Consider the following 18,860-nt stretch of genomic DNA (forward strand, 5'->3'; position numbering starts at 1 on the left):
TAGCAGCAACGCGGTTCGCGATGGACGCGCTACTGCTATTTTCCTGTCAGCAGTGCGTTTCTCTAACACGCGCTGCTGGTAAGATTCTATGTATAGGCTTTTCCCTAGTAGTGAATGTGACTAATGAGTTAGTTACGGGATGATGCATTACGGAACGAGTAAAGAGACTTACCAGTAACGAGATTGAATTGGTATAGAGATACTGACGATCGAATCTCGGCAAGTAACATACCGATGACAAAGGGAACAACATATGTTGTTATGCGGTTTAAGCTATAAAGATCTTCGTAGAATATGTGGGAGCCAATATGAGCATCCAGGTTCCACTATTGGTTATTGGCCGGAGACGTGTCTCGGTCATGTCTACATAGTTCTCGAACCCTTAGGTGACGATCGGTATTATGAGTTTATGTGTTTTAATGTACCGAAGGTTGTTCAGAGTCCCGGATGAGATCAAGGACATGACGAGGAGTCTTGAAATGTCTGAGACGTAAAGATTCATATATTGAAAGGCTATATTCGAACACCGGAAAGGTTTTGAATGGTTCAGGTATGTATCGAAGTACCAGAGAGTTACGGGAATTCGTGGGGGACTATATGATCCTTATTGGGATTTAAGGGAGAGAGAGAAGAGCTACCTAGGGTAGGCCGCGCCCCCCCAAAGGCCTAGTCCGAATTGGACTAGGGGGAGGGGCGGCGCCCCCTCCTTCCTTCTCTTCTCTCTTCCCCTTCCTTCTCTCCTACTCCTACTACTTGGAAGGGGGGAATCCTACTCCTTGTGGGAGTAGGACTCCCCAAGGCGTGCCATAGTAGAGGGCCGGCCCTCCCCCTCCTCCACTCCTTTATAGACGGGGGAAGGGGGCACCACATAGACACACAAGTTGATCATTGATCTCTTAGCCGTGTGCGGTGCCCCCCTCCTCTATAATCTACCTCGGTCATATCGTCGTAGTGCTTAGGCGGCCCTGCGCTGGTAGCTTCATCATCACCGTCATCACACCGTCGTGCTAACTAGACTCTCCTTCGACACTCTGCTGGATCGGAGTTCGTGGGACGTCACCGAGTTGAACGTGTGCAGATCGCGGAGGTGCCGTACGTTCGGTACTAGGATCGGTCGATCGTGAAGACGTACGACTACATCAACCGGCGTTGTCATAACACTTCCGCTTTCGGTCTACGAAGGTACGTGGACAACACTCTCCCCTCTTGTTGCTATGCATCACCATGATCTTGCATGTGCGTAAGAAATTTTGAAATTACTGCGTTCCCCAACAGTGGCATCCGAGCCAGGTCTATGCATAGATGTTATATGCACGAGTAGAACACAAGTGAGTTGTGGGCGATAACAGTCATACTGCTTACCAGCATGTCATACTTTGATTCAGCGGTATTGTTGGACGAAGTGGCCCAGATTGATATTATGCGTACGCTTACGCGAGACTGGTTCTACCGATGTGCTTCGCACACAGGTGGCTGACGCGTGTCAGTTTCTACAACTTTAGTTGAATTGAGTGTGGCTACGTCCGATCCTTGTTGAAGGTTAAAACAACACATACTTGACGAAAAATCGTTGTGGTTTTGATGCTTAGTTAAGGAAGGTTCTTGCTCAGCCCGTAGCAGCCACGTAAAACTTGCAACAACAAAGTAGAGGACGTCTATCTTTTTTTTGCAGGGCATGTTGTGATGTGATATGGTCAAGACATGATGCTAAATTTTATTGTATTAGATGATCATGTTTTTGTAACAGAGTTATCGGCAACTGGTAGGAGCCATATGGTTGTCGCTTTATTGTACGCAATGCAACCGCCTTGTAATTGTTTTTACTTTATCACTAAGCGGTAGCGATAGTTGTAGATACAATAGTTGGTGAGACGACAACGATGCTACGATGGAGATCAAGGTGTCGCGTCGGTGACGATAGTGATCATGACAGTGCTTTGGACATGGAGATCAAAGGCACAAGATGACGATGGCCATATCATATCACTTATATTGATTGCATGTGATGTTTATCGTTTATGCATCTTATTTTGTTTAGTTCGATGGTAGCATTATAAGATGATCTCTCATTCAATTTCAAGGTATAAGTGTTCTCCCTGAGTATGCACCGTTGCGACAGTTCTTCGTGCTGAGACACCACGTGATGATTGGGTGTGATAAGCTTTACGTTCACATACAACGGGTGCAAGCCAGTTTTGCACACGCAGAATACTCGGGTTAAACTTTACGAGCCTAGCATATGAAGATATGGCCTCGGAACACTGAGACCGAAAGGTCGAGCATGAATCATATAGTAGATATGATCAACATAGTGATGTTCACCATTGAAAACTACTCCATCTCACGTGATGATCGAACATGGTTTAGTTCATTTGGATCACGTGATCACTTAGATGATTAGAGGGATGTCTATCTAAGTGGGAGTTATTAAGTAATATGATTAATTGAACTTTAATTTATCATGAACTTAGTCCTAATAGTATTTTGCAAGATTATGTTGTAGATCAATAACTTGCGTTATAGCTTCCCTATGTTTTTTATATGTTCCTAGAGAAAACTAAGTTGAAAGATGATAGTAGCAATGATGCGGACTTGGTCCGTGATCTGAGGTTTATCCTCATTGCTGCACAGAAGAATTATGTCCTTGATGCACCGCTAGGTGACAGACCTATTGCAGGACCAGATGCAGACGTTATGAACGTTTGGCTAGCTCAATATGATGACTACTTGATAGTTTAGTGCACCATGCTTTACGGCTTAGAACCGGGACTTCAAAAATGTTTTTGAAACGTCACGGAGCATATGAGATGTTCCAAGAGCTGAAATTGGTATTTCAGACTCATGCCCGTGTTAAGAGGTATGAGACCTCTAACATATACTTCACCTAAAAGATGGAGGAGAATTGCTCAACTAGTGAACAAGTGCTTAGATTCTCTGGGTACTACAATCTCTTGAATCAAGTGGGAGTTAATCTTCCAGATAAGATAGTGATTGACAGAGTTCTCTAGTCACCATCACCAAGTTACTAGAACTTCGTGATGAACTATAGTATACAAGGGATGACGAAAACGATTCCCGAGTTCTTCGTGATGCTGAAATCAACGAAGGTAGAAATCAAGAAAAGAGCATCAAGTGTTGATGATTGATAAAACCACTAGTTTCAAGAAAAGGGCAAAGGAAAAGAAAGGGAACTTCAAGTAGAATGGCAAGTAAGTTGTCACTCCCGTGAAGAAGCCTAAAGCTGGACCAAAACTTGAAATAGAGTGCTTCTACTACAAAGGAAATGGTCACGGGAAGTGGAAATGCCCTGAATATTTGGTCGATGAGAAGGATGTCAAAGTGAACAAGGGTATATTTGATATACAGGTTATTGATGTGTACCTTACTAGTGTTTATAGTAACCACTGGGTATTTGATACTTGTTCGGTTGCTAATATTAGTAACTCGAAACAGGAGTTACAGAATAAACAGAGACTAGTTGAGGGTGTAGTGACGATGTGTGTTGGAAGTGGTTCCAAGATTGATATGATCATCATCGCACACTCCCTATACTTTCGAGATTAGTGTTGAACCTAAATAAATCTTATTTGGCGTTTGCGTTGAGCATGAATATGATTTGATCATGTTTATTGCAATACAGTTATTCATTTAAAGTCAGAGAATAATTGTTGTTCTGTTTATATGAATAAAACCTTCGAAGGTAATACGCCCAATGAAAATAGTTTGTTGGATCTCGATCGCGGTAATACACATATTCATAATATTGATGCCAAAAGATGCAAAGTAGATAATGATAGTGCAACTTATTTGTGGCACTGCCGTTTGGATCATATCAGTGTAAAGCGCATGAAGAAACTCCATAAAGATGGTCTTTTGGAATCACTTGATTATGAATCATTTGATGTTTGTGAACCATGCCTTATGGGAAAGATGACTAAAACTCCGCTCTCCGGAACAATGGAACGAGCTAGTGACTTATTGGAAAAAACACATACCGATGTATGCAGTCCAATGAGTGTTGATGCTCGTGGTGGGTATCGTTATTTTCTGACCTTCACAAGATGATTTGAGCAGATATGAGTATATCTACTTAATGAAACATAAGTCTGAAACATTTGAAAAGTTTAGAGAATTTCAGAGTGAAGTGGAGTATCATCATAACAAGAAAATAAAGTTTCTATGATCTGATCATGGAGGAGAATATTTGAATTACGAGTCTGGCCTTCATATAAAACAATGTGGAATAGTTTCACAGCTCACGCCACCTGGAAACACCACAGCGTTATGGTGTGTCTGAACGTCGTAACCACACTTTATTGGATATGGTGCGATCTATGATGTCTCTTATTGGTTTACCACTATCGTTTTGGGGTTATGCATTAGAGGCAGTTGCATTCACTTTAAAAAGGGCACCATCAAAATCCGTTGACACGACGCCTTATGAACTATGGTTTGGTAAGAAACCAAAAGTTGTCGTTTCTTAAAAAGTTTGGGGCTGCGATGCTTATATGAAAAAGTTTCAACCTGATAAGGTCGAATCCAAATCAGAGAAGTGCGTCTTCATAGGATACCCAAAAGGAAACTGTTGGGTACACCTTCTATCACAGATCCGAAGGCAAGATATTCGTTGCTAAGAATGGATCCTTTCTAGAGAAGGAGTTTCTCTCGAAAGAAGTGAGTGGGAGGAAAGTAGAGCTTGATGAGGTAATTTAATTGTACCTTTTCCCGAATTGGAAAGTAGTTCATCACAGAAATCAGTTCCAGTGATTCCTACACCAAGTAGTGAGAAAGCTAATGATGATGGTCATGAAACTTTAGATGAAGTTACTACAGAACCTCGTAGGTCTTCCAGAGTATGGTCCGCACCAGAGTGGTACGGTAATCCTATTCTAGAAGTCATGTTACTAGACCATGATGAACCTACGAACTACGAGGAAGCGATGATGAGCCCAGATTCCACGAAATGGCTTGAGGCCATGAAATTTGAGATGGGATCCATGTATGAGAACAAAGTGTGGACTTTGGATGACTTGCCCGATGATTAGTAAGCCATATTAAATAAATGGATCTTCAAGAGGAAGACGGACACTGATAGTAGTGTTACTATCTACAAAGCTTGACTTGTCACAAAAGGTTTTTCGACAAGTTCAAGGTGTTGACTACAATGAGATTTTCTCAACTATACCGATGCTTAAATCCGTCTGAATCATGTTAGCAGTTGCCATATTTTATGAAATCAGGCAAATGGATGTCAAAACTGCACTCCTTAAATGGACATTTCTTAAAGAAGAGTTGTATATGATGCAACCAGAAGGTTTTGTCAATCCTAAAGGTACTAACAAGGTGTGCAAGCTCCAGCGATCCATCTATGGACTGGTGCAAGCATCTCGGCGTTGGAATATATACTTTGATGAGTTGATCAAAGCATATAGTTTTATACAGACTTGTGGTGAAGCCTGTATTTACAGGAAAGTGAGTGGGAGCACTATAGCATTTCTGATAAGTATATGTGAATGATATATTGTTGATCAGAAATACTGTAGAATTTTCTGGAAAGCATAAAGGAGTGTTTGAAAGGAGTTTTTCAAAGAAAGACCTCGATGAAGCTGCTTACACATTGAGCATCAAGATCTATAGAGATAGATCAAGACGCTTGATAAGTTTTTTGAATGAGTACATACCTTGATAAGATTTCGAAGTAATTCAAAATGGAATAGTCAAAGAAGGAGTTCTTGTCTGTGTTGGAAGGTGTGAAGTTGAGTAAGACTAAAAACCCGACCATGGCAAAAAATAGAAAGAGAATGAAAAGTCATTCCCTATGCCTCAGTCATAGGTTCTATAAAGTATGCTATGCTGTGTACCTCACCAGGAGTTTGGCAAGAGGGTACAATAGTGATCTAGGAGTAGATCACTGGACAACGGTCAAAATTATCCTTAGTGGAATAAGGAAATGTTTCTCGGTTATGCAGGTGATAAAGAGTTCGTCGTAAAGAGTTACGTCGATGCAAGCTTTGACACCGATCTGGATGACTCTAAGTCTCGATCTAGATATATATTGAAAGTGGGAGCTATTAGCTAGAGTACCTCCATGTAGAGCATTGTAGACATAGAAATTTGCAAAATACACATATGGATCTGATTGTGGCAGACCGTTGACTGAACTACTCTCACAAGCAAAACATGATCACACTTTAGTACTCTTTGGATGTTAATCACATGACGATGTGAACTGGATTACTGACTCTAGTAAAACACTTTGAGTGGTGGTCACATGGCGATGTGAACTATGGGTGTTAGTCACATGGTGATGAGAATTATTGGTGTTAAATCACATAGCGATGTGAACTAGATTATTGACTCGAGTGCAAGTGGGAGACTGAAGGAAATATGCCCTAGAGGCAATAATAAAGTTATTATTTATTTCCTTATTTGATGATAAATGTTTATTATTCATGCTAGAATTGTATTAACCGGAAACTTAGTACATGTGTGAATACATAGACAAACATAGTGTCACTAGTATGCCTCTACTTGACTAGCTCGTTCAATCAAAGATGGTTAAGTATCCTAGCCATACACATGAGTTATCATTTGATTAACGGGATCACATCATTAGAGAATGATGTGATTGACTTGACCCACTTCGTTAGCTTAACACTTGGTTGTTTAGTATGTTGCTATTGCTTTCTTCATGACTCATACATGTTCCTATGACTATGAGATTATGCAACTCCCGAATACCGGAGGAACACTTTGTGTGCTACCAAACGTCACAACGTAACTGGGTGATTATAGAGATACTCTACAGGTGTCTCCAATGGTGTTTGTTGAGTTGGCATAGATTGATATTAGGATTTGTCACTCCGATTGTCGGAGAGGTATCTTTGGGCCCTCTCGGTAATGCACATCACTATAAGCCTTGCAAGCAATGTGAATAATGAGTTAGTTACGGGATGATGCATTACGGAACGAGTAAAGAGACTTGCCGGTAACGAGATTGAATTAGGTACTGAGATACCGACGATTGAATCTCGGGCAAGTAACATACCGATGACAAAGGGAACAACTTATGTTATTATGCGATTTGACCGATAAAGATCTTCGTAGCATATGTGGGAGTCAATATGTGCAGCCAAGTGCCGCTATTGGTTATTGGCCGGAGACGTGTCTCGGTCATGTCTACATAGTTCTCGAACCCGTAGGGTCCGCACGCTTAACGTTCAATGATGATCGGTATTATGAGTTTATGTGTTTTGATGTACCAAAGGTTGTTCGGAGTCCCGGATGAGATCAGTGACATGGCGAGGAGTCTCGAAATGTTCGAGACGTAAAGATCGATATATTGAAAGGCTATATTCGGACATCGGAAAGGTTCTGAATGGTTCGGGTATTTATCAGAGCACGGGAGAGTTACGGGAATTCGGCGGGGAGTATATGGGCCATATTGGGCTTAAAGGGAGAGAGAGAAGGGCTACCTAGGGCAGGCCGCGCCCCCCCGAAAGACCTAGTCCGAATTGGACTAGGGGGAGGGGCGGCGCCCCTTCCTTCCTTCTCTTCTCTATTCCCCTTCCTTCTCTCCTACCCCTACTACTTGGAAGGGGGAATCCTACTCCCAGTGGGAGTAGGACTCCCCAGGGCATGCCATAGTAGAGGGCCGGCCCTCCCCCTCCTCCACTCCTTCATATACGGGGGAATGGGGCACCCCATAGACACACAAGTTGATCATTGATCTCTTACCGTGTGCGGTGCCCCCTCCACTATAATCCACCTCAGTCATATCGTCGTAGTGCTTAGGCGAAGCCCTGCGCCGGTAGCTTTATCATCACCGTCCGTCGTGCTGACGAAACTCTCCTTCGACACTCTGCTGGATCGGAGTTCGTGGGACGTCACCGAGCTGAACGTGTGCAGACCGCGGAGCTGCTGTACGTTCGGTACTAGGATCGATCGATCATGAAGACGTACGACTACATCAACCGCGTTGTCATAACGCTTCCGTTTTCGGTCTACGAGGGTACGTGAACAACAGTCTCCCCTCTCGTTGCTATGTATGCATCACTATGATCTTGCGTGCGCGTAGGAAATTTTGAAATTACTGCGTTCCCCAACATATGTGTCGACTATGGTGAGGCGTAATTCGGTCTCGCCTCTCCAACTATAGCTCCTCGACCCTGAGTTTTTTTCTTATTTTTTTTCTTTTTTTTCTTATTGGTATTCCCATTTTTCCTCATCTCTTCACTGGTTTTCATTGGTTTTTAGGTTTTTCAGCATTTTGTTTTTCAGTTTTCTTCTTTATTTTCTTTTTGTTTTGAATTTCCTTCATTGTTTTACACTTCTTTCAATAGACATTCTAATGTTTTTTAGTATACGTGTGTAATGTGTTTTAGTATATGTTGAACATTTGCAGTACATGATGTATATTATTATAAATAATTGTTTTAAATATTTATAGTACACGATGTATATTTTTATGAATAGTTGTTTTAAATATTTCCGAATACATATTTAATATTTTTATAATACACATGGACCATTTGTTGAATGGCATGAAGTTTTTTTACACTACACTAGGTCTCTGCCCGTGCGTTGCAACGGGAATAAACGCTCCCATGACAATAAAACCAAACTACCGTGGAAGAAACCACTACCATAGCAGTGTCAACAGGTCGGCATAAAAAGATTAAGTTCTCAGCCATATTAATTCAGTTACATATATGTTCATTGCCACTTCTTTAAAATATCATATATATAGTTCTCAGCCCTATATATAGTCTAAATGTACAAACCAATATTATTTAGTAATCTAAAGCACCTTATATTTTTTTCGTGAGAAACATCTTGTATTTGACTATTTGTTGACAGAGGGAGTAGTAGATTATCATATCAAAATGTCCCTGCATATATGATTATAACAAAATCCAAGATAAATATAATCACAACAACCATTTTTGTGCATAAATAATTCAGTTTCTCTACAATTAGATTACGTTATGCAAATCAAAATCTATATCTTTAACTTCTCTATTGGGGGTAGAAATAGTAAACAGCATCTCATTGTATACTTCTTAAATCTTTTTCAAGAAATGAGCAAAACTAAATAACAGAATCATATGTATACTTCTCTATTTCACCATCTCGCTTAAGTATTCCAGAATCATATGTATTTTCTAAGAATACACGTGCACCCGCTCTACAAAATTTATCCTGGACCCTTAGACAGTAAATATATGCATGTATGACCTACAATAGAAAAAACAACAAATAAATTAGACATTCTTGATGTTTGTAAATATGACCATCGGAGTATATCTTAGCGCTGACCTCGCTCCATCCATATCTCATCTTCTAAAAGACATTTTAAATCTCGACGTGTCAAGGTTGTGTCATGGATATTCACCAACTTGGTTTTGCTAGGGAACATGATGTATTGCTTCATTTCAGTGAAAGTAGTGCAGGCATTTTCTTTTGAAACAATATAGACATAAGTAAAGCTTAATGAATAAAGAAAACATGTAGTGGTTGTTTGTGTAGGGAGTACATTCAATCCAAGTATGCAAGTCAAGGTATTTTTTTTTCTCCTCGCCTTTTTTTTATTGGTATGGACCGAAATAACCAGTTTTCGAAAAATCTCAGATTTTTTTCTCCTGAAATGTTCGAACAAAATTTGAATTCAAAATCAAAAACTGTCAAAATATTTTTGGTTATGGCAGTGATAAGCTCATCACACGCCCTAGAACAGGCCGTGGGATTCGAATCAACCCATATTTTCTCTTGCTTTTAGCTATGAAGCGGCCAGCGGGAGAGTCAAAAAAAAAATACTGCATGAACAAGAGGGATCGATCGCGCTCTATCTCTAGATAGAAGGCAGTGATTTGACGCATGCAACGATTACCACGGATAAGCGCATGTAGAAGCTGATCCGCCGGTTGCAAATACGTCAGTGCAAGGAGCTCACCTCGGAGGGTGCGACGGACATGGCGAGCGGAGGACAGATGCAGCGGCAGCCGTGGCGCAGCGTCACCCGGAGGACGACCTTGAGGTGGTCTACACCGGTGAGACCGCCCGGCTGTCGTCGGGTCGCCGACGTCTACAACTTCTCTTCCACGACCAATGAACGTGCGCACAAAGGATCACGTATTCAGAAAATCCAAATTGAGGGCGCATGTGCACGGCCGTCAATGTGAGATTTATTTCCTTCTCTTCCAAATCGAGAGCATTTGACGCGTGGCCTTAACTGCCCCGCAATCTCCGCGATTACCTTCCCTACAGACACGTGATTGCTTCTTCTGATTTGTTTACCGATTGGCTAGCACCATTATGGCATGTAAAAATATCGACAACAAGAAAATCGCCAGAGATATTGCTCTGTTTTATCAGTCGTACGAGAGAGGGGTTGGACGAAGAGTTTGACGTAAGAGGGGAGAGGGAACACTACGTTTCTTTTAGGTAGTAGAGATAAATATTTGTTTACACTAGGCATGTTTATATTAGGCATGATATTAGTTGTACGTTATATTAGGTAAGATATATCTGTTGTATGTTGGTATTTGGTAAGATATCAATTACTTTTTTACGGGAATGGTAGGATATTAATTATATGACACATTTCATGGGATAGCGTTGAGTCAAAACGTGTTTATAACCAATGGCAGTGGTGGATAATTAGAGCGTTAAACATGTTTGGTGCTCAACATTCGAGCGATTTGAACCGCTAGATAACATGATTTGATGGCCGAGATGGTTTGGATCTGCCCCTTTGTGTCTTTTTATATTGGTATAGATATAGATATAAACATTTGTTAATATGTCTAAATTTTCTGATTAGAACTAACCTATTGTTATAACACATGAACATTTTTTTACACTGTATGTACCTTTTTAAAATATCGCGACACTGTTTTCGTAACACTTGGGTGTTTTTTAATGATCTGAAACATTATTTCTGAATTATTTGAACATGTTTTTTTAGATTGTACAGCCTATTTTACATGTCACAAACATTTTTTTGAAACATATGAACATTTATGTAAAGACACATAATTTTTGGAATGCTATTAACATTATGTAGAATTTTGCTGAATGCGCTGTGAACGTTTTCTAAAATGGCCATGTTATAAATATAAGTAAAAGTACTATAACGAAAAAAAGAAAAGAAAGTGTGCTAGGCTGGCCCATTTAGTGGGCTTCTGAAGCAAGAGCTCCTTCTGGGTTGCTATAATAAACATATAGCTGGCAGATGCTATTTGGCTCTGGAGGCATCTGTTACTGTGTATTTTGCAAAGGGGAACCTGAAGCCATCCAAGTTTGGCCGGCCGTTAAAATATTTCTTATTTTTTGATTGTTTCTTTCTTTTCTTAAATTTCGTGAACTTTTTCCAAAGTCGGTGAAATTTGTTTTTCAGTTTTGTGAACTTTTTACAGAATTGATTTGTTTTCCAAAATCGATGGTTTTTACAAAAAGTTCTGCAAAATTGATGAAGTTTTTTTTTCCATATTCGAAGAACTATTTTCAAATTTGATGATTTTTTTGATATAATTGTGAATTTTAGAAAAGTGTTTTTCTATTTTTTAAGTATACCTATGAATTTTAGAAAAGTTTTTACATATTGCACCTTTTAGAAATAGTTAATTCGAAATTTTTCATTTGTTTTAAATGAACATGTTATTTAAACATGTTTTTTTAATGTGTAATTTAAAAAGTGGTCATGCCATAACAATGTTCAAGTACTTCAAGAATAAGTCGCACATATTTTTCAAAATGATGTAATGGAAACCAAAAATGAAAACCAAAAACACAGAAAATTGAAACATGGAAAACAAAATGGGCAAAAGACAAAATGGAAAGGAAACAATATACTACTCAGGTTGCTGCTACCATGCTACGTGATATTGTTTGTGGAACGCACATTTCACGCAGTTTGATAGTGGAGTTTGACGGTGCTGACACATCTAGCTTTTTAGTTTCTGGTTTGGATATGATGGTGATGATTTGTTTAGTTTCTGGAAGGCAGGAACATTTTATCAACATTTATTACTTGGAGCTGCTGTAGTACTCCACTGCTAACAACTTATTGTATTGTCCCGTTGATGTGGATCTTTTTCTTGTATTGTTCGAATACTTTTTTGACCCAATTTAGTCCACCACGGCTCCAGTGTTCGCTCATATTCTGAGGAATTTTGTATTCGTTTTTGCATCGGCACCGCTTCCGATTCCAAAAGAAATGTGAAATAGCATACGGTCTGAGCATTATCCATGTGAATTCAACCTGGTTAGACCAATAATTTTAACGACATAATAAATCATATATTGGTGGTCGAGTAAACGGCAAAAGTTAACCTTCCAATGGTTTCATGCCTTCCATTTTGAATGGCGACGATATTTGATTTTTATATGTCCTCAGTCGCACATGTTCAATCACCTTGAGCTCAAATTAAGTAGACCATACGTGTGTACTCATGCATATACATATATAATACATGTTTGTATAAACATAGCTCCATACAAATCCCCATGCCTGTGGATTTTTTGCAATGGGGAACAAGGCATGGGGATTTTTAGCTCTCTCTTTAACACATGCTATTGAGCTAGCTAGCGGCAGTAACCTATACTACATGACATACGGTATGAACACATACTATTGAATTTATACTTCAGTCAATCCATTCAAAAGTTTGAACTGATGGAGATAGACGGGCAATATATTTCAACATTTCTCCTCACGTCTACGTTTTTTCAGTCCGTAGACGTGGGATTGATGAAGGCCACAAAATATCTTTTATAAATACTATTTTGGCATGGTCTTGAACTAGTGTACTCCTAATGGTACTATACTTTTTTGTAATAGTGTAAAACAATAATTGCACATGTTCAATATGTTTCTTAGTGACACGACCATAATGTTTCCATTTTGGTTATCCGATACAGATCGGTAATGTGATTAGGGACGGAGGGGAGGGGGATATTTAATGTCCAAAAGTTGTCCTTGAAGATTTGGCCGGTGAGCAATTGGCATTTTGGGAGTCTGAACACACTGATTTGGTCACACCTGCTTCAACTGGTCAGTCCATCCGCTTAGACACAAATATTAGTACTTTATGACCAACTAATCAGTCCTATGCCTGAACAAGAAGGGTGTGAAACTTGTGCTTAGCTATATACGTTGCATATGCGGTGTTGGACGACTAATTCTGGTAGCAAGGACTCACACACGCGTTTACTCTCCAGTCTCCACTAACCCCGCCCACGACGCATGCATGATGTGTGCAAACTACTAGCTCCATACAAATAAGCCACCAGGACCGTATGCTGCACAACAGAACCAACGTACTATCTTCACATTTTTGCAAGTCACACACACACACACACCACCGCAGCAGAGTAGTTCCGGCGAGCATTACATGGCCGGCGCCATGGCCGATCGGAGCAAGAAGCCTTACGTGGTGGCAGTAGCAATCCAGGCCATCTACACGGGCCTCTTCGTCGTGTCTAAGGCCGCCTTCGACAGCGGCATCAACACCTACGTCTTCATCTTCTACCGGCTTGCCGCCGCCACCACACTCCTCATCCCAATCGCGCTTATCGACTCCACCTGCCGCTGGAGCCGGTCAACCACCGCAACACCTGCACCAGCATTATCATGCCGGCTGCTCTTCAAGCTCTTCCTATACGCCTTACTCGGGTATATACATATTTCGGCCCACACCGAAATATCAGTCATTTCCACATTGTTAGATGATTTTTGGCTAAAATTTGAATTTACTTTGAATCTAGCCCCAATTTTTTATGACAAAAATACCACTTGACGTCTCCAAATATTGGAAATTTGTTTAAATTCTAGATCAATGACGACTGTGGTAGCAAGAGGAAGAAAATAATTGTGAAAGGAAAAGGGATGGTCCAACGATTGAATAACAATAATAATTCTGATTTTAAGGGAAAAATGCCACATCAATATTGACTTTCAGAACAAAACAAACTAGAAAAATTTTGGTTTTAAGTTTACAGGGGTCCGTGCATATGTATCCATACATCAATTTTGCATCCATGATCATAATTTGATCATGCTATATATGTCCATGCATATTGCAGGAACACCTTCACCCTCAACATGTAGAACGTGAGCCTGAAGCAGACCTCAGCGACGGTTGGGTCGGCGGCCACCAACTCCATGCCCGTCGCCACCTTCCTCCTTGCGGTGCTGCTGCGGATGGAGGCGGTCAAGCTCAGGAGCCGCTCTGGTTTAGGCAAGCTCGCCGGTGTCGTTCTTTGCCTCGCCGGAGTGTTGGTCATCGCCTTCTACACTGGCCCGTCCATACGCCCCCTCGCACACAACCCCGTCTTCGCTCAGAAGCCGAACAATGTCAGCAGTGGCGCCGAGTGGATCAAAGGCACCTTCCTTCTCATCCTCGCATGTGCAACCTGGTCTCTCTGGATTGTCCTGCAGGTTAGTGGTAATTAATAAATAATTTTGCATGTGCATGCAGCATGTCAATTAGGTTTACTTGCTTATTTATTTGCATATGGTCTTAAATGAATGCATGTGTGATGCATGCAGGTTCCATTGCTTAAAGAATATCCGAAGAAGCTGATGGCCACAGCACTGCAATGCCTGTTTGGTGCACTCCAGTCCTTTGTTGTGGCAGTGGTGGTTGAGAGGGACTTCACCAAATGGAAGCTTGGGCTGGACATTGGCCTCCTTGCAGTCCTCTACTCGGTTAGTTTGTGCTATATTGTTTTTATTCTCTTGGTGAATATTAAAACTAGTTGAGTAATTTTTATTTATAAGTGTACAAAGTGATGAGGCTGATGCACACAACAAACACACACCACACTCGGTTAATTGTTACAGGCCTTCTTGGGAACGGGTGCGTTAATGTACCTACAGGCATGGTGTGCCGAGATGAGAGGGCCGGTGTTCGTCGCGATGTGGAGTCCATTGGCACTGATTTTCACTATCCTTTGTTCGTCATTCTTTCTTGGGGAAGCTGTCCACTTCGGGAGGTAATCCTTTGAAACACGACATAAACAATTTTCATGAAAAGGCAACATACACCATAATCGAATGACAAAGTGGGGAATATATCTGTGAACAACTAAGATGAGTGAAAATCAATTGTATTCTATTAGGGTAGCAACCCAAACCCCAAAAACTAAAGACAAAACTGCTCTCCTACCAAAAGATTGCTAAAAAATAGAAGCACAAGCATTTTAACAATTCTTAATTAATTATCCTGAATGATTGTGATTGTGATCAAAATAATCATGGTTTTGCAGTATTTTTGGAGGAATTCTACTAGTTGGTGGCCTATACAGTGTGCTATGGGGTAAAAGCAAGGAAAAGGAAAATAACATAACATCAGTGGTGCCAGAGGAAAGTCAAGTTCAAGGAGACGGAGTGGCAATACAGGAGAAACACGAAGAGGGGGAACTAACATCACAAGTGTAAAGCTCAACTAGCACACGTAAAATTGACAAGACACTTTATGAAAAATCAAATACACGAGAGCAGTAGATATGTAATATCATGAGTAGTATTTTTGCACAAAAGAAGTAAATATGTCATGTGTTACATGTCGATTTGGACACTAATACGCGGTCATCAATGTTACACTTCTACCAGTAATATAGAAGAATTGTTTTGCATAAGAAATGTATAAATTATGAATACATTGTTTATGGTTTATGTACTATTGGGCCTTGTACAATGCAAGATGCTTAGTAAAATAACCCATGTTTTTCTTAAGTAACAGTGCTTATTATACCATAGGGGTGCCTAATTAAGCGTCTAGAAATAAGTATCGGTGTTTAAGAAAACACTGGTTTATTTCTAAAGCACCCCTCCTAAGCACCTTGCATTGTACAAGGCCTTACAAGCTTAGTGCTTAGTTGGTAGGGGGTGTAAGAGTTTCTAGTAACAATTTTAATGTAATGCAAAATTTAACATTAACATATACTCTAGTGACAATGGGTAGGGGGTGTAAGAGTTTCTTTATTTAAAATAATGAGTTTCGGAGTACGCATGGAAAATGATGTTAAATGATTTTGTTTCGTAAATCCTATCGAAAGGGCTAGATCTAATAATATCCTAAAAAAGAAGACATAAATGTTGATCATGTAAAGAAGAACATGAGAAAGTAAAAAAAGGTATCTTGCCATTTTTTATCACCTTACAATGCTGAAACATTATCATTAGATTCATTGCATGATCAACTAAGTGCGAAACATACCACAATTACATGCCACCAAATTACCCTCCCATGTAGAATTAGTCGTACGACATTGACATGTAAAATAGTGTGCAATCGAGGCACCAATTTAATATATTACTATATGCTAAATGTTCATGAAGGGCTAAGCGGAAAAAGGAGAAATAGGCTAGAACAATCCCGGCAAAATCAGAAGCATCTGGCAATTGATTATGAACCTTCTCTTAGTTGAGGAAGTATAGCTGTTAGATCTCCGTAACTTGTAGGCCCAACCTATATTAGCCATGCAACCCATAAATCATACGCATCACGTAAATATCCTAAGCTTCATGTGGATCGGTCTGAGCTAGTGGCGCCTGGCCCAATAATTGAAGCGACCATGACACGTTGACGGTGAACACAAGGTGTGCAACAGCAGTGGATCGACATGAGTATGACACGTGGACGCCCAGCCTTGTGCACGATGAAGGCAGAGATGAGGCGTACGACGATGGTTGTATGATCCAAGCATCATACACAGCAGCCAACAACAAGTGATAGGGCTCCTACGTCATCTTGAGTCCCCAAATGCTCGTCGTACCATCCTCAACGTCGGCTGACTTCGATGAAGACATGGTCGGCTCCTGGATTTCTCCATGTGGGTTCTTGACGTCACCGACGACTATATTTCTACGTCCAATCACTATCGACGATTAGGGGCTAGGTGAGCTCATGATGGCCTTTGCATTAGTAGACAAATGACTAGCCAGAACCTAAATTGGTGACGCCTCATTTCCAACCAACGCCAGCACTATTTTTTCAAATACTGGTGGCGCTGGCATATCTGATACGTCATAGCTATGGGCTTAGTACATGCGTATGAATTTTATTGAACGCCACTTGTTTGTGGAACCTACAATTGATTCAGTGAGTAATTTTAGTGCTCGCGTGGCATAAGATGGTACCACAACACTATTATGTTTTCTTGTGACGTGTCATAAGGTGGAACGAGAGCACTATTATTTTGAATATTTTTATTATTTTGAATGTTTTTATGATCTTTAATCTTTTAATTATTATGAGTCTTTATTAGTTTAAATCATTTTATTTTTTGTAACATTTCATTATTGTGAGTCTTTTTTTGAACAAGATCACTACTAGGTTGGGGAACATTGCATGGGAAACAAAAAATTTCCTACGTTCACCAAGATTAATCTAGGAGATGACCATCTACGAGACGAGAGATTGGATTTACATACCCTTGTAGATCGCTAAGCGGAAGCGTTAAGAAACGCAGTTGATCTAGTAAAATGTCTTCGCGATCCAATCGCGATCCGTCCCGCGAACTCTGATCCAAGTGTCGAACGGACGACACCACCGCGTTCATCACACGTATGGCTTGATGACGCCTTCACCTCCTCGGTCCAGCGAGCGGTGGTGAAGTAGTAGCTCAAGTCCTCCAGCAGCACGACGACGTGGTGGTGGAGAAATCTTAGCAGAGCTTCGCTAAGTTACGCGGAGAGAAGGTGGAATACGAGGGAGAGGGAGGGCAGCGCCGTGGCATAGATGGGGTGCGGCTGCCCTCCCTCTACCCCTCTATATATAGGGGGAAGGGAGTGTTAGTGAATGTAGTAATTTCAAAAAAATTCCTACGCACACGCAAGATCATGGTGATGCATAGCAACGAGAGGGGAGAGTGTCATCCACGTACCCTCGTAGACCGTAAGCGGAAGCATTATGGCAACGCGGTTGATGTAGTCGTACATCTTCACGATCGACTGATCCTAGTACCGAACGTATGACACCTCTGCGATCTGCACACGTTCAACTTGGTGACGTCCCACGAACTCATGATCCAGTAGAGCTTCGAGGGAGAGTTTCATCAGCACGACGGCGTGATGATGGTGTTGATGAAGCTACCGACGCGGCTTCACCTAAGCACCGCTACGATATGACCGAGGTGGATTATGGTGGAGGGGGGCACCGCACACGGTTAAAGATGAATGATCAACTTGTGTGTCTTGGGGTGCCCCCCTGCCCCCGTATATAATAGAGCTACGGGGAGGCGGCCGGCCAGGAGGAGGGCGCGCCAAGGGGGGAGTCCTACTCCCACCGCGAGTAGGACTCCTCCTTTCCTAGTAGGAGTAGGAGAAGGGGGAAGGAGGAGAGAGGGGGAAGGAAAGGGGGGCGCCCCCGTCCTTGTCCAATTCGGACTAGAGGGGGAGGGGGCATGTGGCCCTGCATTGGCCGCCCCTCCTCTTCTCCACTAAGGCCCAATAGGCCCATTACACTCCCCGGGGGGGTTCCGGTAACCTCCCGGCACTCCGGTATATGCCCGAACTTGCCCCGAACACTTCCGAAGTCCAAACATAGTCATCCAATATATCGATCTTTATGGCTCAACCATTTCGAGACTCCTCATCATGTCCGTGATCATATCCGGGACTCCGAACTACCTTAGGTACATCAAAATACATAAACTCATAATACCGATCGTCACCGAACGTTAAGCGTGCAGACCCTACAGGTTCAAGAACTATGTAGACATGACCGAGACACGTCTCCGGTCAATAACCAATAGAGGAACCTGGATGCTCATATTGGCTCCCACATATTCTACAAAGATCTTTATCGGTCAAACCGCATAACAACATACGTTGTTCCCTTTGTCACCGATAT

The 18,860-nt window shown here is 41.3% G+C and overlaps 1 pseudogene; it reads left to right on the plus strand.

Moving 5' to 3' along the window:
- The first annotated feature begins 13,403 nt into the window (after window positions 1-13,403).
- On the plus strand, window positions 13,404-15,442 carry LOC119299539 (annotated as a pseudogene).
- Window positions 15,443-18,860: the final 3,418 nt, after the last annotated feature.

This window comes from Triticum dicoccoides, chromosome 1B (genome assembly GCF_002162155.2).
Source record: "Triticum dicoccoides isolate Atlit2015 ecotype Zavitan chromosome 1B, WEW_v2.0, whole genome shotgun sequence".
NCBI classification, from domain to species: Eukaryota; Viridiplantae; Streptophyta; class Magnoliopsida; order Poales; family Poaceae; genus Triticum; species Triticum dicoccoides.